The sequence below is a fragment of the Cyprinus carpio genome, chromosome B19 (genome assembly GCF_018340385.1).
Source record: "Cyprinus carpio isolate SPL01 chromosome B19, ASM1834038v1, whole genome shotgun sequence".
Taxonomy (NCBI): Eukaryota; Metazoa; Chordata; class Actinopteri; order Cypriniformes; family Cyprinidae; genus Cyprinus; species Cyprinus carpio.
The window spans coordinates 7,116,781-7,138,257 of record NC_056615.1 but is presented as its reverse complement, the minus strand read 5'-3'; the positions used below and the strand labels follow the sequence as shown (position 1 = coordinate 7,138,257).

At 35.3% G+C, this 21,477-nt stretch overlaps 2 protein-coding genes across 3 annotated transcripts in view; one reads left to right on the top strand and one right to left on the bottom strand.

Moving 5' to 3' along the window:
- LOC109085447 (atrial natriuretic peptide receptor 1-like) overlaps positions 1–21,477 on the bottom strand; it is a 1,054,061-nt gene that overhangs the window by 189,759 nt on the left and 842,825 nt on the right. The window lies entirely within an intron of this gene.
- Positions 1–21,477, top strand: part of LOC109112149 (dysbindin-like) — a 42,997-nt gene that overhangs the window by 875 nt on the left and 20,645 nt on the right. The window lies entirely within an intron of this gene.

Here is a 21,477-nt window from a genome sequence, read left to right as displayed (position 1 = left end):
ACCTCTTCATATTGTCATCTGCCCAGTTTGGCTAGCTTCTAACAAATACAGATGAATTTGCATCAAAAGACAACGGAACCACTTCTGTTGCTAACTCCTTTGACGTCAACGATGATAGGAAGTATTTTTACAATCTTTTAAACATTGATTAGCCTAATTATTTAGTTATGTTAACTATGTATGCTTATATGATGGATGCATTTAGCATTGTTTGTATTTTTTACCAGTTGAGAAGCGCTGCTCTAAAGCACTGTTACTAGAGTCTCCAAGCCACAGCTTTCTAGCATTGTCTAATGCAATTTTTCACAAGAAAAACTTTTGTTAATATTTCATTGCGTGTGAAGATGTTGGAGCGGCGGCGAGTGGAATAATAGCAGCATGTATGAGTCAGTGTGAAAGCTGTGTGAGGGAGAATCCTCAGGGGACGAACTTGAGTACTGAGTATTGATGTTGCGCAGAGACACACTGTGATATCACACACACACATACATAAAGAAAACCTCACATCTCCATGTGCCATTTTTCCACCGCCTTTGAGTCTGTTTGGCTTTCATGTTGATTAGTAGTGCAGGAGAGCTCTCTAAGTCTCATTATTATGATGAACAATATATTTTATGTTTATTGAAAAATGTGCATATATATTTAAGTAGTTTGTGAGCATAAGGAGACTGACAGCAAGTCAATTGTGGTGCTTCATGGGAGTGGGCAGCACAAGTGTTTTGGCATGATATGCTTGTTTTGATTATGCTTGTTTTTCCACTGAGATTTGAATGGTAAACATGATTATTTTAAAGGGGTCCTATGATGTTGCTAAAAAGAACATTATTTTGTGTATTTGGTGTAATGAAATGTGTTTATACAGTTTTCGAAACGCACAATTTTTTACAAAGCTCATTGGTCTGAAAAGTGAGGTGTGCTCTGATTGGCCAGCTATCCAGTGCATTGTGATTGGCTGAATACCTCTGTGATAGAAACGTTACGCCCGTTACCCTACTGTGATGCGTGTCCCGGTCAGAACACCGCTGTGACAAGACAAAACCAATAAAACCCATTACAAACGAGCCATTTGTTGTATCCAGTGGGGACATAATAACAGATTATAATGATTTATACTGTGTTTTTACGCATTGCATTGCATCGCATCACGCTGCATAAACATAAAACCATGTCTGGATCTGTGATCGGAGAAACGACAAACAACAAGCGCTACTCTACACAAGTGGTTCTCAATTCCAGTCTCTCTTTGTTAACACACCTAATTCAGATAATCAACTCGTTAGAAGTGAGCTCCGTGCATGAACAGTGTTCCCTTTGACATGGTCCCTACACAGTGTTCATAGCAGGGGAAATCTGTTGAAGTTAACTTTACTTCGGAACATTCATTCATGGATTTGCGCTGCGCAACGTCTTCACATACGGTGTGTGTGACATCATATACCTCTGTAAATGCACTTTGAATGGAACATATATGTTCGCTTCAAAATGGAATCATGTTGGAATATCCTGTGATGTCCACTTTGCAGGGCACTTACGTTTGAATAGAACAAACGTCTGAAGCCATAAGAGAAACATACCAGAGCAGGTGGGCACGAGGACTGGAATAGAAAACCGCTGCTCTACACTGCTCAAAAATCGCGTTTGAATCATCAGTGGCAAATCCTTTACATATGTAAATGTACTTACAGACTGTGAGTCAGAACAGCCTGCATTGTATTCTTCTCTCCCAGGATCAAAAAACAGTCCTCCGTAAAATGCGCTGCAAACATCTGAATATTTGGGTTGAACTGTTCTGGAACAGTGTTGTAAATACAACTTAACCACTGATTTCTAGTTGTGTCCTCTTTTGGAAGCCCAAACAAAGTATTTTCGCTTTCACAATGCCGGCAGCAACAGCAAGAATCAAAGTTATGCCTTCTTTCTTTGTGTGAACATTTGGGCGGCGTTATGCAAATCTTCCCACATAGTGACGTAGACATGTGGGGGCGTGTTAGAACGAGGCATTTTAGGAGGGCGTGGATGAGTCTAAACTTTTATGTGTGATATTTTTTTGGGTTTTATGCTTTAGTCTTTGCAACTTTAGGGATCTTATCTATTCATGAACAGCTTGTAACACTCCAAAGAGAAAGGACAACTTGAAATCACATCATATGACCCCTTTAAGAATAACTGATGTCTTCAACAAATTGCACTGATTAACAACCTCATAGCTCACAGTAGACCTGTCATAACGGGTTTATACATTAACGGTAAAAATCAATTCCCCTATTAAGAAAATGAATGGGATTTTTACTTCCATTTGATGTCATTGATATCAAATATGCTATGTGATACATCTTAATGCATCATGTTTGAATGTATGCAACCAAGGTGATTGATAAAGAGTTGAATGAAGATGAATGACACAAAGAATGAAGATTTAAATGAGGTCTGTTCTTCACATAAAATATTGTATGACTTTAAAAAAAATTGGAATATAGTGCACATATTATATAGATAACTTTCATGGTACTCTTTTGGTCCTTTCTGAAGCTTGATAGCCCCAGTACCCATTCACTTTTATTGTGTGGAAAACATCAGTTTGGACATTCTGCTAAACTTCTCATTTCGTGTTACACTGAAGAAAGTAAGTCATACAGGTTGGAAAGACATTAGGGCGAGTAAATAATAACAAAATCTAAATTCAGAATGAATTGTTTCCTAAAGAGGCTTTAGGAGATGCTCAAATGAGAACTAGTGTTGGATAGTCTTCAGTTGGATTTACACACAGCGTTTTTTTTTTGCTGACAGCTAAAGCCAGCCAGTCAGTGAGATGACAGAGGTGCTGATTAAAGACTATTGAGCAGAATTCAACAGAGAGCAGGGCTCTAATCTCACTGTCTTGTTTGTCTCTTCACTGCTTCATTTGACTTTATGCGTGCCATGGTTCCCTTGCTTGTACATTAAATATTAATAGTGTTTAAATTAGCATGCAACAGAAAAGATTAGTGTAGTGTTAATTTGGTAGTGTGCTGTATAGCCTTTGCCCTCTCTCCTCCTGGCTTTGCTCTGTGTTCATAAACTGCAATTATTTCATAAGGATGACAGCTTGGAGACATGGATTTGATTTGGAGGTGTGTGTGCGTGTGTCTGGTGTGTGTGTGTGTATGTGTGTGTGTGAACTTTTTTAGTGTAACGTGCAAGTTCTCTATTTATTAAATCATCAGTGGCCCTTATATCTTTTTTATCCAGTACAAATATCTTCTCTGGCCTACTATATAATTTTATGAGTCACACACTTTGTTCAGTGTTGTGACAATGTCTCGATTGTCCCTATCACTAAGGTCACAGAGCAGATCTGACTCACATTATTCATCAGGGGGTTGCCAGATCCTCTCTGAGGATTATAGTGCTACCATTATAATCAACAAAGCTGTCTGTTGCATACAGTATGTGCAATACAACAAAACCAGAACTCTCTCATTATAATGAAGAAACCAGTTTAATTTAGTAAATGCCGTCCAGTTATTATCTCAGAAATAATAAATAAATAAAATTATTTTGACTTTTTAAACCAAATTTTGAGAAAAATGTCTTAATGCTGCAATCTAATAATAATAAAAGTCAAATACTGGCAAATAATAATCAAACATAATGAGTCAAGAAGGATGTGATGAATATAATATCAGTGGTTCATTCACTAGAACCAGAGTGCAGCAGTCGGTTTCTGAGGTGTAAAAACAAAAACAAAAAAAACAACAACAATGAACAGGACGAGATAAAAGAGTAATCCAGAAACAGGGAATGGTCAGGGCAGGCAGCAAGCAATAACAGAAACACAAGGTAAACAGTCCAAGGTCAAAAACACGACAAGGCAGAGCAAAAACAAGGCAGACAAGGCAAGGAAACAAGAAATCAGGATACAATACTTAGCTGTGAGTGTGTGTGCTGCTCAAATAGTCTACTGATGGGAAACATGTGAGTCTATAATCAGTTCCTATGCATGGTATTATGGGAAAAGCCCTCTGATGATGAATAGCAGAGACCAGATTTATGACACTTATGCTCTCAAACCACTTACATATTTGTAAATACTGAGCAAAGTATACAGTATATATTGCACACTGCATGTAAGCAACATATAATAACAAAATTAGAATGCTCCAGTTATAACAAACAAAGCAAGCATGTAATGTCACTGAAGGAGAGGGCACAAATCTTAATTAGCTCTCATGTTGCCCTTTGTTCTTTACATGAAGGTAGGTTAAATGTCTTTACAACATTGCTACAGAAGCAGTCGTGATGGGAATACAGCATTCAGTGTCATGCTGCATTACACATGTACAGTAAACATTCACAGAGCACCTGGTAAAACAGACGGAAAACAGCCTTGTGCTGCTCAAACTACTTAACCTCAGTGTGAACAGTGAAGTGTTCTGACGGCGTCGGAGGTTGAATGGATATGTAAGCATTTGGGAATAATGGACGTGGATGCTCAGAATGAGAGATGGAAGTTAAGGAGGAAAACGAGAGGAGTTTTTTTGATGTTGGATCTGTGCTGCTGTTAATTGGTGGTGGATGTGGCTGAGAGCACAAAAGGAGGACTCACTCTGAGGGAATTATATGTGTGTGAGTGTGCAGAAGACACACACGGATGTCTAGATATAACAGTTGAACTGGGACTGACCCATATTCCATATGCAGCTTTATACTGTATAAAAGGAGAAAATAGAGCTGTTATGTGAATGATGCTGTGCTGATTTACATTTTGCTTCGGGTGATTAAATTATATGAGCTATTAAGAGATAGGTGTTAGCAACAAATAAGTTTATGATAACAGTTTTGTAATTCAGAGTAAGTCAGAAAGCCTTTCCTATAAGTGATCATTTTCACTCAGCCAATTGAATTTTTGTGGCAAACTTTGTGTTATCAAGCCTTTAAGCTTCTGCATATTTTAGTCAAATTGAGTCAAGCCTTTAAGGTGGCCTCCAGATCTTAAAAATAAATTATACACAATTCATTCATTCATTCATTCATTCTAGCTTTTTAATAAAAAATCTATATTTTATTAACATTTTTATTTGATTTTAAGTTTATCATTTGATATTATATCATATATTATTATTTTTATTAGTAGTAGTAGCAGCAGTAGTAGTAGTATTGGTTTAGTTTAAATAAAATATTATTTTTGTTAAGTTGATCATATTTATTATTTATTAATACATTTATTATTGCTGTTATTAGTTGTTTACTTTAAAAAAAAATTCTCATTTCTATAATTAAGTGAATTATGATTTAATTGTTGTTATCTGTTTGGCTTTTAATTAATTTATTATTGTATTATCACAATAATTATTGTTATTACTTATGATTTATTATTATAAGTTATACAGCATTTATTATTATTATTATTAAAAAGAAGAAGAAGAAGAAGAAGATGATGATGATGATGATGATGATGATGATAAAACTGTACATTACTAACTAATGCCAGTGGAGCTAGGCATAATTGGCATATACTATATAAATGTGTTATTGAATAGCCATGAATTCATGGGTTCCATGATTATGATTTGCAAAATGAAATGGGAATGAAATATGGAAGATAATTAGCTAGCTTACGCTGGTTATTGTGGGCTGTAAATCTGTTTTTCAGTGCTGCTATCAAACAGGTCCAGACGTGATTAACTTGCTTGCTGGGATAATGCGTATAAACACCAGCAAATCAGTTATTTTGAATGACATTTCACACTAATAGGCTTGTTTTGTCCCCTCAAACTTTTGATGAACAAATCACTGCACACAGTTCCCATCTGGGACTGTCAGAAAATGACTTATTCCATGTGATCTGAAGTCAGGTCAAACCTGAAGGGTTTGGAGTATATCAAGTCAAGCTATTCTCAGAATAGTGAATCGATTCAAGTCCAAACCTCTAGTTCCCAGTGCAGACAGATGAGACGAGACTACGCCAGAGACCTGGGACCTCAGACTCTCTTATAGAGGTTCAAAGAAGAGACAATTCTGAGATTAGACGATTCTGTCCAGTATATCCTGAGGACGTCACCCTGCTAGCTTCTTTAATTATGCCTTTCCTATTCTCCCTCAACTTGTTCTGTTTGAAGTCTGAGAGACCCTTTAAATAGCTCCAAAACATATTTAACCTCACATACTTAATGAAAATATTTCCTACTTTTCTAAGAACTGATAACTTACAAAATTAACATCCTTCAAATAACTTATATGAAAAGATAACATTGCTTTTGTAAGGAAGTCTCAGATACATAAAATATGAATAAATAAATTTTGAGAATCATGTTATGATTCTCAGATTATTTTCAGTGTATACAGTACACAGCACACATTTTATTTGTACATAAAAGACTGTAAATGTGCTATAGTGAAGTTGTTTAATTAGTTAACTGCAAATTACCATATCATATACAGTTAAAAAAACAGTAAATTGTCAAACAATATGTAATTGTACTGTAGAATACTAATATTATTATTATTATTATTATTATTGGAAATAAAATCTGAAAATACTATTTAATTTATGGTGAAACAGTAAAATGACATTCCCAGAAGTCCCTGAAGCTATATTTCCATCCAAAGATTTAAATTTAACTTATGTGCAAAACTAGAATATCGCATAAATGCTGTCATTACTTTTGAAAGTGGATGCCTGCTGTTTAGGAAAGCAGTCATGTAAGACAAGAAATACTTTGATGACAGACATTGCTCAGGCATTTCAGAACGACCAAAACAACATTTCAGATGCTGTGCAACCAGATCGGTCTGCTGGTTAGTCAAGTTATCCTTTCCCCTTTGTGCAAAGTCACATGACTTTTCTGATGCGCATGGTGGAATTTATGTGGTAAATGTCCATTTTTTTCTTATCAGATAAAAAGTTTATCCCACTCAATTGTGCCCAAAAGTATTTTATGCACATTTTTAGAATTATGCGCATCTTGGCACTTCCATCCACCATGCAATATTTTTTTATGCAATATTCCAAAACGCGCATAAAAATAGGTAGATGCAAACATGACACGTCACAAATGTGTCATAAATAATTTTGTTTTTCCTTATTTTCATCATTAGTGTATATATATGATTGGTTTGTGCTTTATTTTCTGTTATTTAGTTCAGATTTTCATTATTACTTTTCTGTAGTCAAATGAAAAGATACACTGAGATATGACAGAATTGAAGCTTCAATAATATCTGTCTACTGGTTTTGTTTGACCAAAGCAACTAAAAACATACTAAAACATTTCAATGGAATTTAACAGGTAATAATTACTATAATTATTTTGCATTATTGCACTTGGGTCTCTGGGACTTTAAACAGAAGGAAAGCTAATTTTAACCAAACCATACTTCAGATGAGACGCCATAATGACATATATTAATATGACTGATACGTCTGACTGCTTACCATAAAGCAGTGGTTCCAAACCACGTTCCTGGAGGCCCCCCAACACTGCAGTTTTTCCATGTCTCCTTAATCAAACACACTTGATTCAGATCATCAGCTCATTAGTAGAGACTCCAAGACCTGAAATGGGTTTGTCAGACAAAGGAGAGATGCAAAATGTGCAGTGTTGGGGGGCCTCCAGGAATGAGCTTGGGAACCACTGCCATAAAGGCATTCTATTGTCCATAAAATGACATATAAAGGGAAATTCAGCATAAGACCACAGCAAATGTGCTAATGTGTTGTATTATCATTACCTTAATTTGACTGAGCTGAAAAGAATGCTGAGATACTTTTTTTATCTTTAATAGTCTCCAGTCCTGAGTGTGAAAAAGTAATCGCACACACATACACAGAAGGAGGGAGACAGGAAAAGCAAGCTGCCAATTTGTGGTAAACAGCCTTTTAAGCAAATGAGTTTGAGCTGGACCCATCGTTTATTAAACCCTTGAGCGGTCTTCGGTAATTTCTGATTGGAGAATTTTATATTTTTAATTTTTAAAAATCATAGCTTCACCAGAATGGTACAAAACTTGCTATGTGAACACACACACACACACACACACACACACACACACACACACACACACACACACACACACACACACACACACACAAAAAAACAAAAAAAAAACAAACAAAATAAAAACAACAAATTAAAAACAAATTGAGGGCAATTCAAAAAAGCTAAGTGGTTGTTTTAAAAAAAAAATTGTCACACTCAAGGTCTTCAGTTAGGAAATGAATGGGGAAAAAAAATACAGAAAATCTTTGTGTGTACAATCTACAAATCCCCCACAATGCAGAAAAAATTTGCACAGCAGTGAAGGGGTGAAACTCTAAAAGGCGCGGGGACACACATTTGTATACACACACATACACACACACCTATGAACTGGTGTGACTGTAACACTGCAACTATGTAAAATAAAATCAATAATTCGACAACAATGCAGTAAAAAAGAAGGAAGCAAGGAAGGGGTTACACTCTTAAACATCAAGAGTGCAAAACGGTTACATCCACTCACACACACACTTACTTACACACACTCACAGACACACACATACAGAATTATACATACTCAGATGAATTGTTATGCTATAACCATATAGCCAAAATGAGTCAGAAGACTGAAATAAGAGGTTAAAATCAGATCAGACCCAGAAGGATTAAGCTCTGATAAAGCATTCCAGTTAATTTTTGTACAATTTTTATAGAATTTCAATGTTTTGTGTAACAAACTGCTTTCTGTGTTCAGATTTGAATGTAGTAATAATAATGCAAAAACCTACACTTCAAATCAACAGTTAAAACAAAAATATATAAACCCTGAGAAAAAGTAGTCTTTGAGAATTCCTTAATATACATTTAAATCCACGACCTAATAAAAGTAAACAATTATGTATAAAAACAACTAGGGGATTAACAAGCCTCTCTATAGAGTCGTATACAGGAATCTAGTGGTTACTTCATGAAATTACAGTTGTTGTTTTTTTTTTTTGCTCTCACCAGGAGGTGCTATTCTGCCTTCAGAAATTGGATTTTAAAGGTCTAGTCTCTATTTTAATCTAAAATACTGCATTAAAAAAAAAAATAGAATGCATCTAATTAGAAAAAAAAATAATTACAAAAAAAATGTTGTACTATTTTCAATGGGAAAAAAATTATCGTAATTGTTGCTTAAATATTAATTAGTACCATGAAATTCTCTCAAAATACAAAAGAAAAAAGGAAAAAATTATTGAACAAAAATATATTAGATTGATTTTACTCAAGAACAAAAGAGTTACATTTCAGGTGTCCGGTCACTTTTGATGACCATGAGTGTGACTCCCAAATGAGGAGCGCAAACAGCCTCTTTTCAAAATCGTCACTAAATAATGACAGAAAATGTGCTGACGTGCTGCTCAAACTATTAAAATCAGACCAAATGATGGAATCTTGTTAAAAAAAAAAAAAAAACCTTTAGATGCTTTAAGATCCATCACAAGGATGTGCAGAGATGTAGGTGCTACACACAGAGTTTATGATCAAATACATCTAGAGCAATAAAATGAAATAAATTATTTATTATGTCTGTTTCTCTCTGTGTGGTTGAAGAGGGTGTTTTTACATTTCCAGCAGTCTATAATGTGCCACATCTTCACTATCAGTAAAGCAACTCTGCAGGATTATAATCTGCTGTCCCATAAAAATGAAATAAGAAGTAGAAGTTCCTGTACAGTGTGTGTGAGCTGTGATAGCACCTTTCAACCCACATCACATAGCATACAAAGACATCTGACAGCCAGAGGGAACATCTAGCGTATTGTAAAGGGCCACAGTAAAAGGAAACATCAATAATGGCAAGACTGCTGAGCCCTGCTTTTCACAGTCAGTGGATGAGCTACAATGTCCATCTGGCTTAAAAAACATACTCTACTTAACTGTATCAGTGTCTTTTAATACTTTAAGTATGGCTAAGACTTAGACATCGTAGTCCAACTCTTGTCTGAGAGAAAGAGAGGAACATAAGGCTCCAGAATATAGAAAAGACCAGGGAGGCGTATATACAGAGTTGTTTTTTGAAACACATTTGAAGACAGTAAAACAATGCAGCTGTTTCTTTAAAGAGCTATTTTTCCTAAACAGACCCGATATCCTCAAGCCAAAGATCTTTTTTGTTCTTCACTTATAAGATGTTCGAAATACATTTGCAGTGGTATGTTGTTAGTGAACATCTCGGCAACCCATGGTATTTTGATGAATATGTTAAAATGTACTGTGTGCTTTCATCTGAATACAAAATAAACAAAATAAACACAACAAAGATGACAGCAGCATCTAATCAAAGTGATGCGGATAGGTTTGCACCGGCTCTGCAATTTGGCTCTACAGTCAAGTCACATCACGCTTATTTACAGGTCCTTCTCAAAAAATTAGCATATTGTGAAAAAGTTCATTATTTTCCATAATGTAATGATAAAAATTAAACTTTCATATATTTTAGATTCATTGCACACCAACTGAAATATTTCAGGTCTTTTATTGTTTTAATACTGATGATTTTGGCATACAGCTCATGAAAACCCAAAAATCTCAAAAAAATTAGCATATTTCATCCGACCAATAAAAGAAAAGTGTTTTTAATAGAAAAAAAAGTCAACCTTCAAATAATTATGTTCAGTTATGCACTCAATACTTGGTCGGGAATCCTTTTGCAGAAATGACTGCTTCAATGCGGCGTGGCATGGAGGCAATCAGCCTGTGGCACTGCTGAGGTGTTATGGAGGCGCAGGATGCTTCGATAGCGGCCTTAAGCTCATCCAGAGTGTTGGGTCTTGCGTCTCTCAACTTTCTCTTCACAATATCCCGCAGATTCTCTATGGGGTTCAGGTCAGGAGAGTTGGCAGGCCAATTGAGCACAGTAATACCATGGTCAGTAAACCATTTACCAGTGGTTTTGGCACTGTGAGCAGGTGAACAAAATCTTCATCTCCATAAAGCTTTTCAGCAGATGGAAGCATGAAGTGCTCCAAAATCTCCTGATAGCTAGCTGCATTGACCCTGCCCTTGATAAAAGACAGTGGACCAACACCAGCAGCTGACATGGCACCCCAGACCATCACTGACTGTGGGTACTTGACACTGGACTTCAGGCATTTTGGCATTTTCTTCTCCCCAGTCTTCCTCCAGACTCTGGCACCTTGATTTCCGAATGACATGCAAAATTTGCTTTCATCCCAAAAAAGTACTTTGGACCACTGAGCAACAGTCCAGTGCTGCTTCTCTGTAGCCCAGGTCAGGCGCTTCTGCCGCTGTTTCTGGTTCAAAAGCACACGCCTGTGCACGGTGGCTCTGGATGTTTCTACTCCAGACTCAGTCCACTGCTTCCGCAGGTCCCCCAAGGTCTGGAATCGGTCCTTCTCCACAATCTTCCTCAGGGTCCGGTCACCTCTTCTCGTTGTGCAGCGTTTTTTGCCACACTTTTTCCTTCCCACAGACTTCCCACTGAGGTGCCTTGATACAGCACTCTGGGAACAGCTATTCGTTCAGAAATTTCTTTCTGTGTCTTACCCTCTCGCTTGAGAGTGTCAATGATGGCCTTCTGGACAGCAGTCAGGTCGGCAGTCTTACCCATGATTGCGGTTTTGAGTAATGAACCAGGCTGGGAGTTTTTAAAAGCCTCAGGAATCTTTTGCAGGTGTTTAGAGTTAATTAGTTGATTCAGATGATTAGGTTAATAGCTCGTTTAGAGAACCTTTTCATGATATGCTAATTTTTTGAGATTTTTGGGTTTTCATGAGCTGTATGCCAAAATCATCAGTATTAAAACAATAAAAGACCTGAAATATTTCAGTTGGTGTGCAATAAATCTAAAATATATGAAAGTAAAATTTTTATCATTACATTATGGAAAATAATGAACTTTTTCACAATAGGCTAATTTTTTGAGAAGGACCTGTATATAGTTTTTTTTTTTTTTTTTTTTTTTTAATATATATAATAGATTGCTTTAAAGCAAGCAGTTTACACTATTAAAACTTAAAAAAAAAACAGTCATTTTAAACCAAATCTGGCCAATACTTTGTATATTATTGCGCCGCCAACTAGGGGTGTAAATTGGATGGTTCATCACAATACGATACGATATCGATTCACATACCCAGTGAAACGGAATGTGCCGATACTTCAAAAAATTCTTTAATATGATTTTAATAATATTCGATACAGGAGAATATCAATTGATATATCAATATTATTATATTAAATACCTATTTTAAACGTCCATCTACATTTTTATTAACTCACAAATGCAACCAAAACATATAACATGAACATTTATCTTAAATTTTCACATCCTGCTCCTCAATTGGGACATTCACAACAAAAAAATAGGCCTACATTTTATATATATATATATATATATATATATATATATATATATATATATATATATATATATATATATATATATAATAAAAATTAATTGAAAAAAAAGAGACAGTATCTTAGGCTTCTGTGCTAAAATATGCAATGTGTAAAATAATGTAAATCCTCATACGAGATGCATTAATGTAGAAAATAAAAACACAAAAAATAAAGATGTTAAAACTTTATTTGAGACTTTTTTTTTTTTTGGCTGCTACTATGGGCTTAGTGCTAAAAACCTTTTTTACAGATAACCAATTTACAAGCAATAGTAGAAAAATAAATACAATATAACAAAGACCAAAAATTTAATAATCAGTGCTTTTCAGGCAGATCTAAAGAAATTTTCAGGTACAGAAATGTTATAATTAAATGTAAAATAACACTGCATAGTCTTCACTGTATAGATTCATATAGATTAATCCTTATAAAAGTTGTTCAGTCGAAATCAGTGAGATTGTTTTTCAGATCAGAGAGAAGTTTTCTGTTAGTCTGCTTTCAATTTAAGTAGGAAAGCACAGATCCAATATACTGATATGCGTTTTCTTTCTCAACAGTTTACGTTAAGACATAGGCCTAACCGACTGTGTTCACTGGGATATAAAAAATAAAAAAGGTGGAAGAGAGCTCAAGTATTAGTGTGCTGTTGATGCGTCTGTCTGTATGTGTGCGCTTTGGAAGTGTGCGTGTCACTGCTGGCTGAAAACTTCGCACAAGCGCATGATAATTCCATTAACAGTCCCAAGCATCTTTTACACTTGCCCTTCAGACAGTTTTATTTTAATGCATAGACAGACATTGGTAGGGCCCTATGAAATCCATTTTTTTTTTCCCCAAATTCCATTTAATTTTTCCCCAAATTCCATTTAATTTTTTTCAAAATTCTGTTTTTTCAGTTTAATTTTTCTGGATTCTGTTTTTTCCATTTTAATTTTTCTAGACTCCTTTTTAATGATTAAATTAAATTGTATTAATTAAAAAGCATGTTTAATTAATTAAAATCATAACACTTATACATTTTCTTATCGATTTATTAAATGTTTAACAAAAATTACATGTTTAGGGCTCTATGAAATGTTTTATTTTTTCTTCACCATATCTTTTATTGTTACCTAATTCTGTGTTTTAGCATGTCCAATTATTTAAATGCATAAAAACAACTTAATTTATTCAATTTTTTCTTAAAATAGCCTTATGGAATGTTTTATTTTTTCCCCTCAGAAATTCTGTTATGTATTTACATTTTTCTGGTTATCAAATTAAGGCATAAAACATTAATTTAATTTATCTTTTAATTATTGAAAATAAGCAAACTTTTGTAAAGGGGATTTACTATTAAAATTAAAACATGGAACAAATGCTGTGATTATTTCCTGATTATTACGTTTTCCGCATCACGGAAATCATAGGGCCCTACATTGGTGAAAATGTGAACAGTGCCAAAATAAGGTGCCTATTTATACTACAGATATTGATATTTTATATTTGACATATAATCCATGTATCGATCCATATCGATTGATCGTTACACCCCTGCCACCAACAACACACATTAGTCGTGTTCCTGAGTAAATGAGTATTTTTAATCGGTTGAATGAATAATTCAATTACTCACTCGTAAAGTCAGTAGCAGCATCCAATATCGCAGACTGTCTACGTACTTCACTTGAATAAGAAATTATTTCATAACTGTTAAAAAGGTATGTTCTATATATTTCATTATATTCTTTATATTATATTCATTATATTATATATAATTTCATTATATATTTAATTCACAAATGAATTTGTGTTTTGTTTGTTTTTTTTTGTTTGTTTTTTTTATGAGAAAATCACTGAATGATTAAATTACTGACTCTCAAAGACAGTCAGTTGTTGCCACCTACTGGCATAACGATGTAACGTGCAGAAAATTTTACTGATAAATCATCATCAATAATACACAGATTGACAGCTTTTCTCAACATGCAAAAACATACAACAAACATTGAAATGTCCCTGACTTCATGATTGATTTTTTTTAATGGTCACTAGATTTTAAATTGTTATTAATGTTGCTTGTGACCATTTACAGTAAGTCAGTTTGGAACACTGCCACATTTTCAGCTACTAATTTCAAATCCAGTGATGTTGGAGTAATGTTTAAGGACTTTTCATAACAGCAAAAGTGTACTGCAGTGCTATTTGCATTTTAATGCGCTGCACTATTTACTTTCTTCCTGTCACAGATTTAGAGGGATTATGGGTTCAGTTCGTTATGCCTTTCTTATTAAAGGCCACTCAAAATGGTTTGTGCCACAATGATTCTCTCCATGCTGAGGCCCCTCTAGATGCAGCAAAACTCCTGTCAGCCCAGTGGCAAATATAAACTGACACCCGAGTAACCAACATCTTCCTGAGCCTGTCATTCTCAAAGACATGCTTGTATTTCCATTTCTGACATTTCATGTTTCCCTGTCAGCCATCCCACTAACGCTTGACATTTGTGAGCTAAACTGTGATTGTAAATGTAATTAAAATTTATATGACAAAAGGGTTGGTAGACTTCTGTTAAAAAGGGCAACTCTGAGACCCGCTTCTTCTTTCGTTGCATTGCATCATTGGTTTACTCTCATTCATTCTGACGCACAGCTTTTCCACTCATGTGCACAAATACACTGCCTTTCCTATCTAGACGGCCTCATTAATACGACAGTAACTAACCATAATAGGTTCAAATGGTCAGCACTGGACTTTAATTAACATTTTACATTACACTGGCCATTCTCATTCTTTTCCTCATTGTATTGCATTTAAATGGCCGTTGTTTTGACTGAGTGAGCAGTTTAATGGATTCCTGCAGGCTGTTTCATGTGTAATTTGTAAGGAGTAAGTTATGTTATGGCCCTGGACTTTTTTAGATATAATGAATAGTGGCATTTTCAGTGGACAGGAGGGCTGTGTAAGGGAACAACAGCCTGAGGAATCAAAGTCTTTTCCTTAACATGCTAATAATCATTCTGAAAACCCTGCATAATTTCCCTTTTACAGGAAAAATCTAAATTATGTCATCATTTAACGCAATTAAACCCACCTACTGTATTAAAAATTGTTGTATATGTCTTTGAGTGTAATTGTGTGTAATTGTGTATTGAGTGTAATGTTAAAATGTAAGTATCAAATATTATGAAACAGTTAGAACACATCTCCATCAGCTATCCTTCTTTTTGGACATATAAATATCAGCAACTGCACCAAATTGCATAATCTTTTGCTCAGTTATGTATGGGGTAGGATTAAGGGATCTAAAATATGCTAATGCAGAATGAAGCATTATGTGCTTTAGGAGTACTAATAAAAAGCCAATATGCTAGTAATATGCATGCTAATAAGCTTCTACTGTAGAATTGGTCCCTAACCTGTTACGGAAAACACATATGCAAACTTTTTAATATTTTGTCTAAAGGTTTAATAATGGTTTATTTAAAGAAAATTATGAAAATAATGATTTCTGATTATAATTTCATGTCAGGCTTTTCAGGGTTTATCGCCTTCATGTCATTGGAAATAAATATGTACCGTATGACTTTATTTCTTCCACAAAACTATTCCTTTTATTTAAGGCATTTTCCCTACATACTAGCCTTGCTGTTTTATGGCTGAAAGCACTCTGATATTCTCAGACCTGGAGAAAAGTGACAGAAAGAGGATGTCTGATCAATTTAAGGGAACTCTATGTTTAGAGCCTTCTTATCTAATCATCTTCTTGTCAGGCTGCCTAGTCCTTTCAGACAGGCTATCATTGCTCTGTCAGACTACTCCAGAGTCTATCATATCATATTTCAGGGTTAAAGTGGTATTTATAGCTTTATCAATACTAAGACGCATGGCAGAATGCAGACGATTGTAACTGATACCCACTGTGAGACATGCACCTGTTTACTCCTGCAGATGCTAACAGAAGTCCCACAAATCGAAAGTAGTGTTTATTAATGGCAGTTTTAAAGAAAAGTGTGACTTTCTGGCTATTATTCCATGCATTTGCATCAATATATAAACAAATGCACACGTTTTCTCATTTCAGCAAATAAAACAAAAATATTTAGCTAAATTAAAAAGAACTATAACAAGTCATGGTTCATCTGTGCTTTAACATTGGCATGTTATACTGTGGCAAAATGTTGTGTTTATTTTCCTGAGTGTTAAACATTTGGTGTTAATAATACATGCCATTTTGGTATTAATTTGCAAATGAAAATTTTACTTAAGGAAGCATACAGCACAAAGGCATCATCTTGCACAGTCTTCAGTTCTTTTGTTACCGTCTTAATTTGCATCAGCTCATTTGCTTATGGTGACCTTGGTAAGCTGGGATTGTTGCAGCTTCCTCTAACTATCACCCTGGGAAATGTGTGGGTTGGTATGAGGATGGCACATATTTAACATAACACCATTTTACCTCTATCAAAGGGCAAAGCTCATTTACAGGCCCATTCAATCAAGTCAAATTAATATAAGATGTACAGATCTGGAGCGGTTAGAAAAGTCAACCCTAAAGACATACATGGATCTATTTTTGCCCTAGTGTCTTCCACCCCACCCATTGTCTTTTTCATGCTTGTGGCCTTTCATGCGTGGCCTTTATTCAGGATTAGTTTGGGGTCATAGCACACGGAAATGACAATGTTTGCTTTCCTTAAAATGATAAAAGAAAAAGAAAGAAAGAAAGAAAGAAAGAAAGAAAGAAAGAAAGAAAGAAAGAAAAAAAGAAGAGAGAGGCATTCATACATTATATAATATTTACCAATAGAGAGCAACAGTGACCACCCACCCTAACTTCAGTAGCCAGTATCTTATTATAAATGTAAGCAATAAGGTACTGGAGGCGTGCTGTATTGTGAATAAGTCATGGCTGAAGGGTGTTGTTGTGCAACCCCTTCAGCTGTGACTTATTCACAATGCAGCACGCCTCGAGTACCTTATTGATTTTATAAAATGGTTACCACACAATAAAAAAAAATATATATTAAAACCAATTTTGTATGTATTGATATGATACTTTTTTGAAGCAAGTTTGTTACATGCTGTCCTTCCACTAAAAAACAGTTCCTGACAGCAACAGTAAACGGCAAGAGAATGTTTTGATCAGAGCCACTGAGAAACAACATTGTTTCTCAACGGCTCTGATTCTGATGTAACATATGCCTCGTCACATGGAGCTCAATAAAAACAGAGAATAGGAAATCTTCTCGTCTGTTGTCTTATTTTTTAACACTATAAATGATATTCTCTCACAAAGAAACATCTGCTTGTTATCTCTCACCATGAGAAAACACAGTGGCGTAGCGAGTCAGCCCCCGGCCCATATGCAATTTTTTTTTTTATTCTATTTAATTTGTAGTGAGATAATTTGCCTCATTTCAAGCTACATATGAATCAATGATATTTTCCTCTTTAATATTAGCAGCACGAAATAGACATGAATATTTGAATGCATGTTGAATCAATCAGAGTAAAAAAAAAAAAAAAAAAAAAAGTCAAAAGAATGACGGATGCCACAGACTTTTGCTTTTTTTTTTTTTTTTGGAGTAGACCTATAGGTGGAATTTTCACATTAACTTCACGCAAATTAACATGATTTTATTATCATAATTTTTCAATTTTAAAATAATAATTTAAATCATTCTATAGATATATTTATGTCGTCGATGAAGCGCTCCTGCTCAAGACCAAGATGACAGAAAGTGCATCCTGTTATTTTCCTTATTTTACAAAAGCACAAAGTTTTGTTGATATTGTGAGTGTACACAAATACAAGTAGACCCTTTGTAATTCTGAATGATGTATACTCTTACGTTTATGAACAAAAATGATGGCGTATTTTTAAGTTTCCACTGTTATTTAAAAAAAAAAATGCTGTGTTTTTGCCTCCATGTCCTGCAAAGCGCGCTTTAGCTTCCACTCTCTGCACAAACGATTGGATATGCACCTAAAAGCACTCGTTTATCTAGGTTAAATGTTTAAATTAATACTGTGAAATGCATGAAGTGTTTTATGTCTATTTATTTTAGGCAAGTCGTGTTGGTTTGAGAAGGCTAAATTGGTCAAACATAACGCTCAACTCACTGTCTGCCGCTTGGTCATTCCTTTAAAAAACAAAAAATTTAATTTAACAGAAAAAGTTCCCTTCAGCTAGGCAGGCCCCCAAACTGCCCGGGCCCATATGCACCTGCATACCCTGCATATAAGACGCTACGCCACTGAGAAAACATCTGTTTTCTGTCTTTTAGTTTAAAACATTCAGATTCACGGCACAGCGCCTGTTTGCAAGCATCATTAGAATATAAACTGATAGACATATATGGACAAACGGAATCATACCTGAAACAGAAAACTAATAAATACAGTAATATTCCCTAAAGAAACTGTGAGCTTCCACACAGACGTGCATGCACATCAATGACGGGAGAAGGGCGTGGTCTCAAAACTAAAGATGAAAGATCCAGCATAAAGCCAGCAGGGGTCACTCAGACTTCATTTAATACATATCAAATAGTTTATTTTGACGAAATACATTATACCAGTTTTGACTTTATATGATTGATTGTTAATGTTGCTAAGGGTGGTTGCTAAGGCTGTTGCACAGTGATACACAGAATAGTTGGGTGAAGCGGTCATAGCCGTGCTGTATTGTGAATAAAACAAACTGACCAATCATAAGAATCGAGGACTGGAACTAACTATTTTAAGAAGAAAACCGAACTCTCCGCTTACGGCTATGCAAACTAGAGGAGGACAGAGAGAGAGAGAGAAAAAAGGGAACTTTTTCAGACAGCTGCAAGAAATGAGATAACAGTAACAGAAAAACACAAAAGAAAACACACTTCACTACAATACAGCTCCTACTACAGACAATTGCTGCGAGATACGTGTGGATGTGCCACAGCCTGAGAGACAGCTGGTGAATGTGTGTGTGTGTGTGTGTGTGTGTGTGTGTGTGTGTGTGTGTGTGTGTGTGTGTGTGTGTGTGTGTGTGTGTGTGAGACAGAGACAGCAGGTGAATGTGTGTATTGTGTCTCACCACAGTGATCCTAAGTATGTGTGTTTCTATGTAAGTGAAAGACTGTGGTATCAAATGTTCACACATTATAATTTGTTACAGTTTAATATTTCTAAGATGTTATTATATTCCATTCTATTACTGTGATGTTCATTTAATTATTATTATTGTTATTATATATTTTTTTATATTTTTGTACATGTATACTAAGCTTTGGCAATATTGTATTATTTACAGTCATGCCAATAAAGCAATTTTGAATTAAATTGAATTAAATATATATCTCATATGAATTACCTATATCCCACAAGATATTTAAAGTATTTATGGGTAATGAAGTTTGCCTACTTTAAACTTTTTTCTTTTCAATATGAAGAACTTTAATGGGATTTTACTCCCAGAAGCTGACTGTTATGCTCTGTACCAGAGAGAGTTGCCTTTAATGAACAGATTCACAAAAATTGCAAGACAAAAAGAGAATTATTAAAACTACTATGTCTCTACTTTTCACAGCAGTGTTGTGCTGAAATTGTCAACACTGGGGGAATAAATTCAGAGAAAGGAGCCGACCATATTAAAGAAATAATTCACACTGCTAATGAAAGTCTCAGGTGTTTGTAATAAACCAACATCATTTTGTTTATTATCTTGTTCGTTCACTTATATTCTCAGCATATAATAAAATTCATAATATTTCCGAGAAACAATTTTTCCACACCTGTAAGCATAATAGATAAGTGAAGCTTTTGTGCAACATCATGTATACGGGAATACATTTGGTTAGTGCACTACACATAGAATTCTCTACTGCTCACATACTTCGTTGGCATGTATTAAGGAAACCACCCTGCCGTTCAGTTGGTACTGTCTAATCATATTTGTCTGCCCAGAGCTGACACCTCTGATTTTTCCCATGTGGATGTGGGAGGAGGATTATGAGCTCTGCTGGCTGTCACTAATGCACATGATTGACTGACAGCTGAATGTCATTATTGGAATATAAAACTCTGATGCCATTGGGTTTTCACTGAGCAGCAGGCTTAGCTGCTCACATCTGATGGGTGTCGGTGTGACTCATATAACACATCTAATCAATGCTTTTCAGGGAATCCCTTTCATTTATGAAAACATATCAAATGATTCGGTAGTACTTTTGTGCTTTATATTAATTTTCAGTAGTAAACATTACAGTATATAAAGCTTAAAGGAATAGTTCACACAAAAATGAATATTTGCTGAAAATGCACTCACCCTCAGGCCATCCGGGTTGTAGATGAGTTTGTTTCTTCATCAGAACAGATTTGGAGAAATTTAGCATTAAGCCACTTACTCACCAATGGATCCTCTGTAGTGAATGGGTGCCGTCAGAATGAGAGTCCAAACACCACATTAATCCACAAGTAATCCACACCACTTCAGTCCACCAATTAATATCGTGTGAACTGAAAAGCTGCATGTTTGTAAGAAACAAATCCATCAGGGTGTTTTAAATTGAAACCATTTCTTCTAGACAAAATATCAAACCTAATATCAATATTTTTTTTTTTTTTTTTTTTTTACTGGAGAAAGCAATATTATGGATAGAGGACTCATTCTGACGGCACCCATTCACTGCAGAGGATCCATTAGTGAGCAAGTGACATAATGCTAAATTTCTCCAAATCTGTTACTATGAAGAAACAAACTCATGTACATCTTGGATGGCCTGAGGGTGAGTACATTTTCAGCAAATTCCCACACGCTTTCTAAGATAACTGCACCCTTTCCAAGACATTAAACACCCACTACTACATGTTACTCTGTTCAAGAGAAGCCAGCTAAAGCTGCTCAAAGCACAAGTCAGAGATCTTCATGTGAGCGTCCAGTCGTTGGTGTGCAGCAGAGATGCAGTGCCGTTGTAATGAGCTCATGAGGATATGATGAAGTGGGCTAGTGCAGGGGCAGCTCATGGATGCTGTGTTTTGTTGTTTGCTCGTTGCTTGGTTACCTGTTGAACATCATGCAGTGTCATTGTCTGCGCCTCTCTCCCACTCAAACCTACAGAATACTCTTCAACAGCCTTGAAAGCAGGTG